Here is a 13,026-nt window from a genome sequence, read left to right on the forward strand (position 1 = left end):
TGTTCCAGGTGTTCTAGCGTTCTGGTAACACTGTGGTTCAGGAGCGCTACTGTTTTCTCTATGAGAAGCAAATCGTCTAGATAAGCCATGACGGCTATACCCTGAGCTCTTAGGTTTGCCAAGAGAGGGTCCAGAATCTTTGTGAAGACTCGAGGGGCTGTAGCGAGCCCGAACGGCAAGGCCAGAAATTTAAAATGGCGCCGCTCTACCGCGAACCTTAGATAATTTTGGTGTGCGGGAAAAATTGGCACATGGAGATATGCATCCTTGATGTCTATTGATGACATAAACTCTCCCCCTTGCAGGCAGGAGACCACAGTGCGAATTGACTGCATTCGGAAGGACCGGATGCGTAAAAACCGGTTCAGATCCTTCAGATCCAGGATAGGTCTGACACTTCCATTTGGCTTTGGAACGGTGAAGAGATTCGAGTAAAACCCTCAACCCTGTTCTTTTGGGTCCACTTCTACTATCACCCCCTGGGATAGTAAGTGATCTAAGGCCAGAAATAGCGGTCTTTGCTTTACTGGGTCCCTGGGGATCCTTGACCTTAGAAAGCGAGAAGGTGGAATCTCCTGAAATTCCAGCTTGTAGCCCAGAGATACTGAAGAGACCACCCACTTGTCCCGGATCTCTTCCCGCCAGGCTTCCGCAAACTGCAGGAGCTTTCCTCCCACTCGGCCGAGTGGGGGCGCCCCTTCACAAGGAAGCTTTTGGGCTCTGCTTGGCAGGCTTTCGCCCCCAGGATTTCTTCTGCCCCTGAGCCCGGCATAGAGCCTTTCCTGTGGAGGGGGGTTGAGAAGGCCGTAGAAGAAACAGCCGCATCGACAAATGGGACCCCCCATTTCTTGGTGAAACTTTCCTCCAGAGGATAAAGCATAGAAAACCTTTTAGGAGGAGCAAACAGTTTATCAGGATGTTCCCAATCCTCATACAACAATTTATCCATTAAGGGATGAGTTGGAAAGGAAAAGGCAGTCTGTGGGATTTTCCTGACTCCCAGGGAAGAAACAGAGGATGTAGCGATCTCAGCAGCAGGCATTCTGAATGTGGTACGCACCAATTCAGTATAATACTGCACCTGTTTTCTGAGCGCCTGGGAGGAGGGGACTCTCTCCTCTTCCTCTGATTCATCCGACTGCTCAAGATCCCTGTCCCAAGATAGGGATCTCTCCTCATTGTCAGAAGTGTCATCTGAAAGAGGAATCTCAGCAGAGGGAGGGGATCTACCCCTTTTCCTGCTATCTTTCAGGGAAGCTGAAATAAAATTAATGATTCTCCCTTCAAAACCCTCCAATGTAGCCCTAAGGGAGTCCCCAGTGACGTATATCGGGGCTGAAAAATTAGGAGAGGCTGCAAAACCTGACAGGGGCACTGACTCATCCTGTGAGGCTGGCTCCAGTCTTGCAGGGGGGGATGGTAACCTACAGGCATTTTTAGAACCCCTAGACCTAGGCGGTGACTTACCAGTGCCCTTGTTACCTCCCACTGAGACCCTCTTACGAGGAGACATAGTCATAAGCTACAAAGCAGAGGTACTAGTACAAAGTGCAATCACTGTTGTGCTTAAAGTCTTACAATAAATATATATGCTTAAACTGCACAACCTGATGCTGAGTAGGTGTCTTAGATTTGCCTGGATCCAATCCCTTGGGATGCTTACTGCCCACAGCTCCTGTGTCTCCACTTACAGCCCCCTGACGCTCTGGGCTTTTTAAAACTGCCGCCTGGTGCCTGGTGCCACACCGACGTGCACGGCTCGCAACCACACTCCCCCTCCTCCATTAGCACGGGAGCGCGCTCAGCGCGCATGCACGATGACCGCCGCTATCCAGGGGGGAAGGGAATTGCCATCGGAGCTGCGTGGGACCCCTAGACTACGTGGGACCCCTGTATTACCTTCATTGTGGCAGAGATTGCAGTGGAGACGTGAATCATCTGGGAGAACCAGGCTTCACTGAGCGTGTGTATCTGAAAGGCATGTAAGTATGCATCAGGCTGCTCTTACTCCCTCTAGTGGTGGAAACCAGGTAAGACATACAACTACTCAATGAAGAAATCCATAATATAATTTATAGAGGATTAACTTCCCTTACCTGTCCTCACCGCAGGAATTGCTGAAAACAGACAGATTCCAGCCTTCACCCATCACAGCGGGCAGAGTTGTGGAAAGCTTCAGGGTTTTTTTGGGGTTCCTTCTCAGAAGAACCTCCTACCTGGACCTTGTAAAAGACTCTGCCAGAAATTTTCGTGCCACTATGTAAATAGTACACCAAGTCTGGTTTTCCCAGAGCCCAGTCTTCCAATAGGAGAGGACTTACAGGCAAAACCTTGTTTCTTCGGATGATGAGGCCCGGGTACCATATCATCTTGGGAGTCAAAATATCGGCCCGAGATATGGATCCGGTTTGTTGTAGCCCTTAGGCCCCCGCAGGGACCTGCACAGAGCTTTCTTCATAGCACATGTTTTACGTGACCAACCACCATAGACACTGGCGAGAAAACTGAGGTGCCTCCCATATGGGAGGGGTTATATAGGGGAGGAATTCTCCTTAATTGGGGGTTAACCAATGTCCAATCACCAGAGGTGCCTATATAACCCACTATGTAATGAAGCTCCTGTGTCCCGTGATGTATGATCAAGAAATAAGCAAACGGCACCTGGTATTGCCAGTCGGTCTTCCATCCACTTACTAATCAGGCCCGACAATGCTTAGCCTCCGAGATCAGACAAGATCTGGCACTTTCAAGGTGATGGGGCCATAGACGATCTCTTCGGGCATTCTCAACCATCTTGACAAACGCCAATATGGTCATCTTGGGAAACAAACGAAAAAAAACAAGTCATTGCCAACATTGGAGGCTAAGCAGGGTTGGGCAATCAGTTTCCTTGCCTGAAATAGGCATCTCAGAACTGCCATCTGGCTGCTTCCCGGGTTTCCAACTCCTTCAACTAATCCCAGGAGACAATACTTTGCCTCCATGCTGGTGGAGGTTCCAAACACTCGATCAATGGTTCCTGTGACCTCCGTCCAGTAGCGGATCAACTTCGTGCATCTCCAAAACATGTGCATCATGTCTCCCCCCATGTTCCCGCACCGGGGGCAACTTGCGTCCGGCCGTTCGGCCAAATTGAAAAAGTGTACGAGGAGCATAATAAGTTCTATATAATAAGAACAGATGTGACATCCTCTGAGAGGAGAGCCACAATTGACCACAGGGAGGATTCCTGTGGCCAATTATATCTCAGGCGGCCTTGTATAGTGTATTGCGGCGGTCAGGGAAAGAGGACGATAGTCAGGGACAGTGTCTTTACTTCTTGGGAACCTGTTACAGTGGGTGTTATGTGCCTCCTGCACAGTACACACCTGAAGCTACCCTTTATTACTGGTGTTCAATTTCTGCAATACAGGCATCTGCGGTGCAGAAGTTAGAGTGGGTGTTGTGTGCCTCCTGCACAGTATAAACCTGAAGATACCCCTTATTGCTGGTGTTCTGGTTCTGTAATACAGGAACCTAGCACTGTTACAGTGGGTGTTGTGTGCCTCCCACTCTTGTCCTTATTTTCGGCAGCTGGACGTGTTGAGCCACATCATGCCGAACACTTGGTCGGATGTGGAAGACCAAGCCCTCCTAATGCTCCTCATCCTCTCTCACCCAGGCTCAGGGTACTAGCCTGTGTTCTGTATACACTAGGCTTTCTTCTGTATACCCTATCCTCTCTTTATACTCTAGCCATTCATTTATGTACACTACACTTCTTGTTTACCTCATAAATGGCAGTGTATATAGAAGGAAGGCTAGTTTATACAGAGAGGCTAAAGGTATACAGAAGGTAGGCTAGATTATACAGAAAACAGGTTGGGAATACAAAGTATGTATTTTATTTAGATGGCAGGCTATTGTATACAGAGAGGCTAGAGAATAAAGAAGACAGGCTAGTGTATACAGGACACATTCTAATGTATACAGAAAACAGGCTTGGTTATAGAGAGAGACTGAGACTTTTATATTCAGAAGAAAAGCTAGTGTATATAGAGAGGCAGGCTGGGGTATACAGAGAGGCTAGTGAATACAGATAGGGGGATGCATACAGAAATGCTAGTGTATACAGAGATGCTAGAGTAAACAGTGAGGCTGGGGTACACAGAGAGGCTAGTTTAAAGAGAGGCTAGTATTTACAAAGATGTTAGTGTATATAGAGAGGTTAGTGTATAGAGAGAGTCAAGTGTATACAGAAAGGACAGTGCATATAGAGAAACTAGTGTATCCAGAAGACAGGCTTGGGTATACACCAAAGCTGTCAGTGTATACAGAAGACTGGGTAGTGTATACAGAGAGTCTAGTGGGTACAGAAGACAGGCTGGTGTATTCTAGCTAGTTTTTACAGTCTAGTGTATACAGAAGACAGGCTGTGGTATACAGAGGGTTTAGTGTATTCAGAGAGTCTAGTGTATACAGTCGGCGAGTGTATACATAAGACTGGCTAGTTTACACAGTGTTTACAGAGATGCAAGGGTGTACAGAGAAGCTGGTATATATAGAAGACTACAGCATACAGAAGAAAGGCTAGTGAATACAGAATACAGACTCATGTATGCAGATAGGCTTGAGTATACAGAGATGCTAGAGTAAACAGTGAGGCCGGGGTACACAGAGAGGCTAGTTTAAAGGGATGCTAGTATATACAAAGATGTTAGTAAATATAGAGAGGTTAGTGTATAGAGAGAGTCGAGTGTATACAGAAAGGACAGTGCATATAGAGAAACTAGTGTATACAGAAGACAGGCTTGGGTATACATCAAAGCTGACAGTGTATACAGAAGACTGGGTAGTGTATACAGAGAGTCTAGTGGGTACAGAAGACAGGCTGGTGTATTCTAGCTAGTTTTTACAGTCTAGTGTATACAGAAGACAGGCTGTGGTATACAGAGGGTTTAGTGTATTCAGAGAGTCTAGTGTATACAGTCGGCGAGTGTATACATAAGACTGGCTAGTTTACACAGTGATTACAGAGATGCAAGGGTGTACAGAGAAGCTGGTATATATAGAAGACCACAGCATACAGAAGAAAGGCTAGTGAATACAGAATACAGACTCATGTATGCAGATAGGCTTGAGTATACAGAGATGCTAGATTAAACAGTGAGGCTGGGGTACACAGAGAGGCTAGTTTAAAGAGAGGCTAGTATATACAAAGATGTTAGTGTATATAGAGAGGTTAGTGTATAGAGAGAGTCAAGTGTATACAGAAAGGACAGTGCATATAGAGAAACTATTGTATACAGAAGACAGGCTTGGGTATACATCAAAGCTGACAGTGTATACAGAAGACTGGGTAGTGTATACAGAGAGTCTAGTGTGTACAGAAGACAGGCTGGTGTATTCTAGCTAGTTTTTACAGTCTAGTGTATACAGAAGACAGGCTGTGGTATACAGAGGGTTTAGTGTATTCAGAGAGTCTAGTGTATACAGTCGGTGAGTGTATACATAAGACTGGCTAGTTTACACAGTGTTTACAGAGATGCAAGGGTGTACAGAGAAGCCGGTATACATAGAAGACTACAGCATACAGAAGAAAGGCTAGTGAATACAGAATACAGACTCATGTATGCAGATAGGCTTGAGTATACAGAGATGCTAGAGTAAACAGTATAGGCTGCGGTACACAGAGAGGCTAGTTTAAAGAGAGGCTAGTATATACAAAGATGATAGTGTATACAGTCGGCGAGTGTATACATAAGACTGGCTAGTTTACACAGTGTTTACAGAGATGCAAGGGTGTACAGAGAAGCTAGTATATATAGAAGAGTAAAGCATACAGAAGAAAGGCTAGTGAATACAGAGTACAGACTCACGTATGCAGATAGGCTTGAGTATACAGAGATGCTAGAGTAAACAGTGAGGCTGGGGTACACAGAGAGGCTAGTTTAAAGAGAGGCTAGTATATACAAAGATGTTAGTGTATATAGAGAGGTTAGTGTATAGAGTGGGTCGAGTGTATACAGAAAGGACAGTGCATATAGAGAAACTAGTGTATAAAGAAGACAGGCTTGGGTATACATCAAAGCTGACAGTGTATACAGAAGACTGGGTAGTGTATACAGAGAGTATAGTGGGTACAGAAGACAAGCTGGTGTATTCTAGCTAGTTTTTACAGGCTAGTGTATACAGAAGACAGGCTGTGGTATACAGAGGGTCTAGTGTATTCAGAGAGTCTAGTGTATACAGTCGGCGAGTGTATACATAAGACTGGCTAATTTACACAGTGTTTACAGAGATGCAAGGGTATACAGAGAAGCTAGTATATATAGAAGACTACAGTATACAGAAGAAAGGCTAGTGAATACAGAATACAGACTCATGTATGCAGATAGGCTTGAGTAAACAGAGATGCTAGAGTAAAAAGTGAGGCTGGGGTATACAGATAGGACAGTGCATATAGAGAAACTAGTGTATACAGAAGACAGGCTTGGGTATACATCAAAGCTGACAGTGTATACAGAGAGTCTAGTGGGTACAGAAGACAGGCTGGTGTATACAGAGATGCTAGTTTATACAGAGAGACTAATGTTCTAATGCTCTATTTTGCATATTTTTAATTCTCCACATCAACTGTCACATTAATATAACCACTGACGACACACCATCCTGACTTATTTTGCTTTATTTATTATTAGAAATACTATCTCAAAATCCGGTTAAATCTATTCACTTCGATGAGGTCTACCGCTAATTGTACGTTAATGTAAAATGTTCACAAAACCATCCATTTGCTACCAGACATGCTGCTAACGATGTAAAAATTTTTTTTTGCTTTTCTGACATTAACCGAGTATCTCTGACATTAACTGAGTATCTCTCTGCACTAGGATTGTAATAATAATAATAATAATAATAATAATAGGATTGTGTAATGCAAAGATCAAACTAGTCTAATATAAGCTTTCTCAATGGTACCGGCATATCCTTTAAATTTAGACTAACGCAACTATTTTCTGCCATTCTCAAGCTAAGCTTTCAATCTCTTACCGTTGAAACAGCGATACTTTCTCCCTGCAACATTAAGCCATTTAAATGTCCTATTGGTCGCCTATATTATACAACTCTCTGAAAAGTATATATGTAGAGAAAACTAGTCTTACATCTTAATAAAACAGTTTTATTGCTCAACCAGTATCAGCTGTCATTACACAAGCAAATAAACGTTTCCACTGTTTGACTCTATTTTCTGTATTACAATTTTTCTCCACCTTAACTCTCACAGTTAAAACACAGTGACAAAACATTTCTTTTTACCGCAGCAAAATGTGAGAAAAGCAGTTTAAGCCGTCTTTCTGACATATGCTTCAGAAAAGTAATTAGCTTTTAAATCCATATCAATTCCACATCCTAATGTAAACCGTCTTACAATTTTAACATTTACTGATAGCAATAACTGATATTACATAATGATTATACCAGTGGAAAAGGACCGCGTAATTGAACTGTCAAATTAATCATAATCTCAGAGCTAACTTATCTGATAAATTTACGATTTACTCAAAGATTTAAACATAGATTTTTTCAAGCTAAATCAATTTAATCTTAAATAATTTATACTATATTCTACTGTACTCTTAAATTATGTACTGTTTTTCTGTATTTTAGCCGTGCTCATATTTCGTGTTATGTTGCAACCATTTAATCTCATTGCTATTCCGACATTCTGCCTTAATGAGGATATTACTTTGCAACTATCCCTTGATCCCTTTTGTGTATTCACTTTATCTCGACCTATATATACTGCCTCAATATTTTCCTAATTTGTTTTGCTATACTTATTATTATATTATAGAGATTGCTATTCCTAAATCATTGTAAAACTAACCATAGTTATAATGTCTACAGCTAATTTTACGTTAAAGCAAAATTCACACAAAACCATCTTTTTAAAACCTTTTACACACTGCACATTAAGAGTAATGCAAGCATCTCTCGCTACCTCTATGCAATAGGATTGTCTTTCTGACTCTATTTTGTGTATTACTTCTTCTCCACATTAACTGTCACACTGATAACACATAACACTGGCAACACATTTTTTAACAGCAGCAAAATGTGAGAAAAGCAGTGGGACGGTTTACTTGTTGTAGTAGTGGTTGCAGTAGCAAAGGATAGCAATAAAGTTTGATTACATTTAATAACACATAATGCAACTATTTTACATTCACATCAAGCATACATCATAATGTCTATCACTATTAATGTTCAGGGTTACTGATACATTATGCCGATAACCAGTCAGTGTAAGCCGTCTTCGTGCGTAACAAAATTATATAGGATAATACAAAACCATCTTATTGCTGCTTTACACGCTGCACATATTAAGAGTAATACAATGCTACCGATGTGAACAGTTTAATTGCTCTTCTCACATTTAGCTCGTATCTCTCTGCTATAGGAAACTGAATTTGTACTACAACGATCACTGATCTAATATCAGTCCACTCAGTGCTACCGGGATTTTACATTTAGAGTAATGAAATGATTTCTCAGTCATTTTGAAGCAACTAACGCTTCCGATCTCTTTTCAACTGCAATACTTAATCTCTGAATATTAAGTAATATTTAGCTGCTTAGCTCACGCTTTGCTGTACGTAGCCGTGTTAACTGTAGTAATGGTTACCTGTAAGTAACCAATGGGGATTGACATTTCATCTCTAATTCACATTCACATTTCTAATGCAGTTTGTCTTTTTGCCATGTCATCCTCTGCCAGTTATTATCCTTTCTCATCCTTATCCTATATTTTGGGTATATTCACTACATGATTAAAGACACGTAATGAACCTGATTGATAAAAACCTACACACGTCGTTGCTTTTATTTCGTGTATTTCCACTTAAACCCGACCTGTATATACTGGTTCAATATTAATCTTTGTAATTTTGCTATATTTATTATTAGAATAAACACATTACTATCTCTAAATCCTGGTAAACCAACTCACACAAAACCATCTTATTTCTACCTTACACGCAGCAAATATTAAGATATTAGCCGGTATCTCTCTGCAATAGTAAACGAAATGTGTAGATCACTCATCTAATATCAGTCTTCTCAGTGCTACCAGAACAAAATAAACAATGTACTGCCAAACCAATAACGGCCAATTACTTAACGTCTATCAGTCAATGACTTAACAAAATAAACTTAGCACGCTTTTGCTCTATTTTGTATATTTGTAGTTCTCCACATTAACTGTCACATTGATATCACCACTGACAACACACCACTGACCTTTTAACAGCACCAAAGAATGAAAAAAGCACTCTAACGCTTTACATGATTAAGAAGTAGTTGCATTATCAAAAAATAAAGTCCTGTCTTCTTTTTTTTTTTAATTCTTTATTTATGGATTGCAGGTAATACAGAAGCAAACTGTAAAAGAAACAATAGACGCCCAGTCGTCTCATTACATCAAATAATACATTCAGTACATGGTGGGGAGCATTTGATAGTTTATCACAGTACATCTGTAGCAGACCTAGAGTAGCCAAGGCCCCAACCCTTACTGGGTTCTTTGAGTCTCCCGCTCGGTACTTCCTTTTATAGTAATGCGGCACATGGGGTGGTCCCTTCTAGGCCGACCCCGAGGGGTCTTCGTTAATAGCTTGGGGTCACTCGCAGAATGGGAAGCCCAGTCGGGGCCACTCCCACGGCCAGCAGCCATTTAGAAAGAAAACTGGGTAAATAGCGTGGTAAAGCCCTCGCAATCACTAGTTATTTTTATCGAGATTGTGGGGAGTGGAAGAGGGAATGGAAGTGGGGTGGGGGGCGGGGAGGCTAAGGAACAGGAAGAAAAGAGGGGGTGTTAAATTGGGTTAAAAGGTATAAGGGGAATAAGGGGGGGTGGTGTGGACCCTAATGGTCCTCAGGTGGAGGTACAGACTGTGGTGATCCCGGTGGTGAGCCCATACCGGAACTGTCTTTCTATTCCCATGCCAAGTATCACAAGTAAGTTCTGTATGCATCAGAATACCTAAACAGGCTCCAGGGCATCCATCGAGCGGTGTGTTCCTCCTCTCTATCATGCAGGGACGCTGTAAGCTGTTCCATTCGATAGATGTCGCAAACTCTCGCAAACCATTGAGACACCGTCGGGGCGGCCTGCTGCTTCCACATACTGGGTATGCATGCCCTGGCTGCGTTCAAAAGGTGTTTTAAAAGTGACTTACGAAACCTCTTACCAGAAAGTGGAGTCAGGTTAAGAAAGATTGCCGCTGGGTCATTCCTAAGATCGACAGCTGTGAGATCAAGTATAATCTTGAGAACTTGCCCACAGAAATGGGACAATTGCGGGCATTCCCAAAATATATGGAGCAGAGTACCTGCATGTGCACTGCATCTCCAACACCCAGGGCTATGTCCCGGGAACATGACTGCTAGGACTGTGGGAGTCCTGTACCAGCGGGTCAAGATCTTATATGTGATTTCCTGATACTTGCTGCACTTGTGTGCAAACAGAAGCACTCGAGCCTTTTGTTCCGTTGAGAACCTGACATCAAGGTCCCTCTTCCACTTTCCTATAAACGTCGGGTCTCCCCGAGATAGAAGGTCCATTAAGATCCCATACGATTGGGAAAGAGACCCACGGATCGGCCCCTCACCCAAGCACAGGTCTTTGAACGGAGTTAACGGTCTGCGAAAGCTCTCACTGTTGGGCAAGGACTTCAAAAAGTGAGAGAGTTGGGCCAGTTTCCACCTGCCCAGGGCAGTGTGCCCCAACTGCTCATCAACAGTCAGGACACTCTTCCATGCCCTCGGGCCCAAGAAGTGGGAAACTCTGATCAGATCCTGGTGTGGAATGAGGCGAAAGGACTGGTCTACCATGCCTGGAGCAAATTGCGGGTGTCCAATAATTGGAGTCATTGGAGTCCGGTCTTCTTTACATGCTAGCCTTTCTGTATACATTAATCTCTCTGTGTACACCAGCCTCTCTATATAGACTAGCCTCTCTGTCTTCTGTATACACGTGCCCATAATCTATATACACTAGCCTGCCTTCTTTTTACAATAGTCTCGGTGTCCCAGCCTCTTTGCATACACTAGCCTCACTGAATTCCCCAGACTGTCTTCTGTATACACAAGCCTATCTGTACACACTAGCCTCTCTGTATACACTAGCCATTCTTCTGTATACACTAGGCTCAGGGGAATAACATTAGCCTATCTGTATTACCTTGTTTGACTTTTCTGTTTCTTTTCTAGGGTGTACCTCGCCGTATCACCCGAGCCAATCTTATTAATCCAGCCTCATTCCAATTATAATAGCCTCACCGTATACCCCAAGCGGTCTTATGTATACCCTAGCTTGTCTTTTATACACCTAGTCTCTCGGTATACCCAGGCCTTTATGTATACATCTTTATACACTAGCCTCTCTGTGTACCCTAGCCTCTCTGTATAATCTTACCTCTCATTATACCCCAGCCTGTATTCTGTTTACCCAATTTTGTCTTTTATATAAACTAGCCTGTCTACTGTATAACCTTTATACCCCAGCCTCACTGTCAGCTTGTCTCTGTACACTAGCCTCTCTGTTTTCCCTAGTCTCTCTGTATAAAATAGCCTCTCTGTATACACTAGTCTGTCTGTATACTCTAGCAAGTCTGCACACACTAGCCTCTCTGTGTAAAACAGCCTCTCCCTCTGTATAACCTAGCCTCCATCTCTGCATACCCAGGACGTTCTTCTATATAATCTAGCCTGTCTTTTGTACACATTAGCCTCACTGTATAAACTAGCCGGTCTTCTGTGTACACTATTCCGTCTGTATACACTAGCAAGTCCCCTAGCCTCCATATCTACATACCCAGGAAGTTTTTCTGTATAATCTAGCCTATCTGTATAAACTAGCCTGCCTTTTGTACAAATTAGCCTCTCTGTAGCCGTTCCTCTGTATGCACGAGCCTCACTGTCTACTCTTGGTTGTCTTTTGTATACACTAGCATCTCTTTATACATTATCTCTCTGTATACCCAAGCCTCTCTGTATATACTAGTCCGCCTGCATACACTAGCAAGTCTGCATACACTAGCCTCTCTTTGTAACCCAGCCTCTCTCTCTGTATACCCTAGCCTCCATCTCTGCATACCCAGGACGTTCTTCTCTATTATCTATCCTATCTGTATACACTAGCCGGTCTTCTTTAGCCTCCCTGTATAAACTAGCTGGTCTACTGTATACACTAGTCCGTCAGTATACACTAGCAAGTCTGCATACACTAGCCTCTCTTTGTAACCCAGCCACTCTCTCTGTATACCCTAGCCTCCATCTCTGTATACCCAGGACGTTCTTATCTATAATCTAGCCTATTTGTATACACTAGGCTGTCTTTTGTACACATTACCTTCTCTGTATAAACTAGAAAGGTCTTCTGTATACACTAGTCCGTCTGTATACACTAGCAAGTATGCGTACTCTAGCCTCTCTCTCTGTATACCTTAGCCTCCATCTCTGCATACCGAGGACGTTCTTCTGTATAATCTAGCCTATCTATATACACTAGCCTGTGTTTTGTACACTTTAGCCTCTCTGTATAAACTAGCCCGTCTTCTGCATACACGAGCCTCTCTGTATACCCTTGAATGTCTTTTGTATACACTAGCTTCTCTTTATACATTAGCTCTCTGTATACCCAAGCCTCTCTGTATACACTAGTCCATCTGTATACACTAGCAAGTCTGCATAAACCAGCCTCTCTGTGTAAGGGGAGTTGCACTTTGGGGGGTCTGAGTGATACCTATCGCGCTGTACTGGAAGGGCTTGACATTCCCGCATATGTGTCCCCTCCCCCTGGTTGCGCCCCTCGTCCCCCCCCTCTGGCCTCCACCTACTCTTTGCCGACATTGCCTTCTGCAGCATTCGGGGACACCCTGGATGACTTATTTATTGAGCCTATTGGTACGAGACACTGCTTCCCTCCAGTTTGACTCTGGACCCCCCTGGAGGATTTACCCCTTACTGTTTGGGCGGTCCAAG

The sequence above is a fragment of the Lithobates pipiens genome, unplaced genomic scaffold (assembly GCF_037356315.1).
Source record: "Lithobates pipiens isolate NorthernLeopardFrog02 unplaced genomic scaffold, aLitPip1_a1.2 Scaffold_10, whole genome shotgun sequence".
NCBI lineage: Eukaryota > Metazoa > Chordata > Amphibia > Anura > Ranidae > Lithobates > Lithobates pipiens.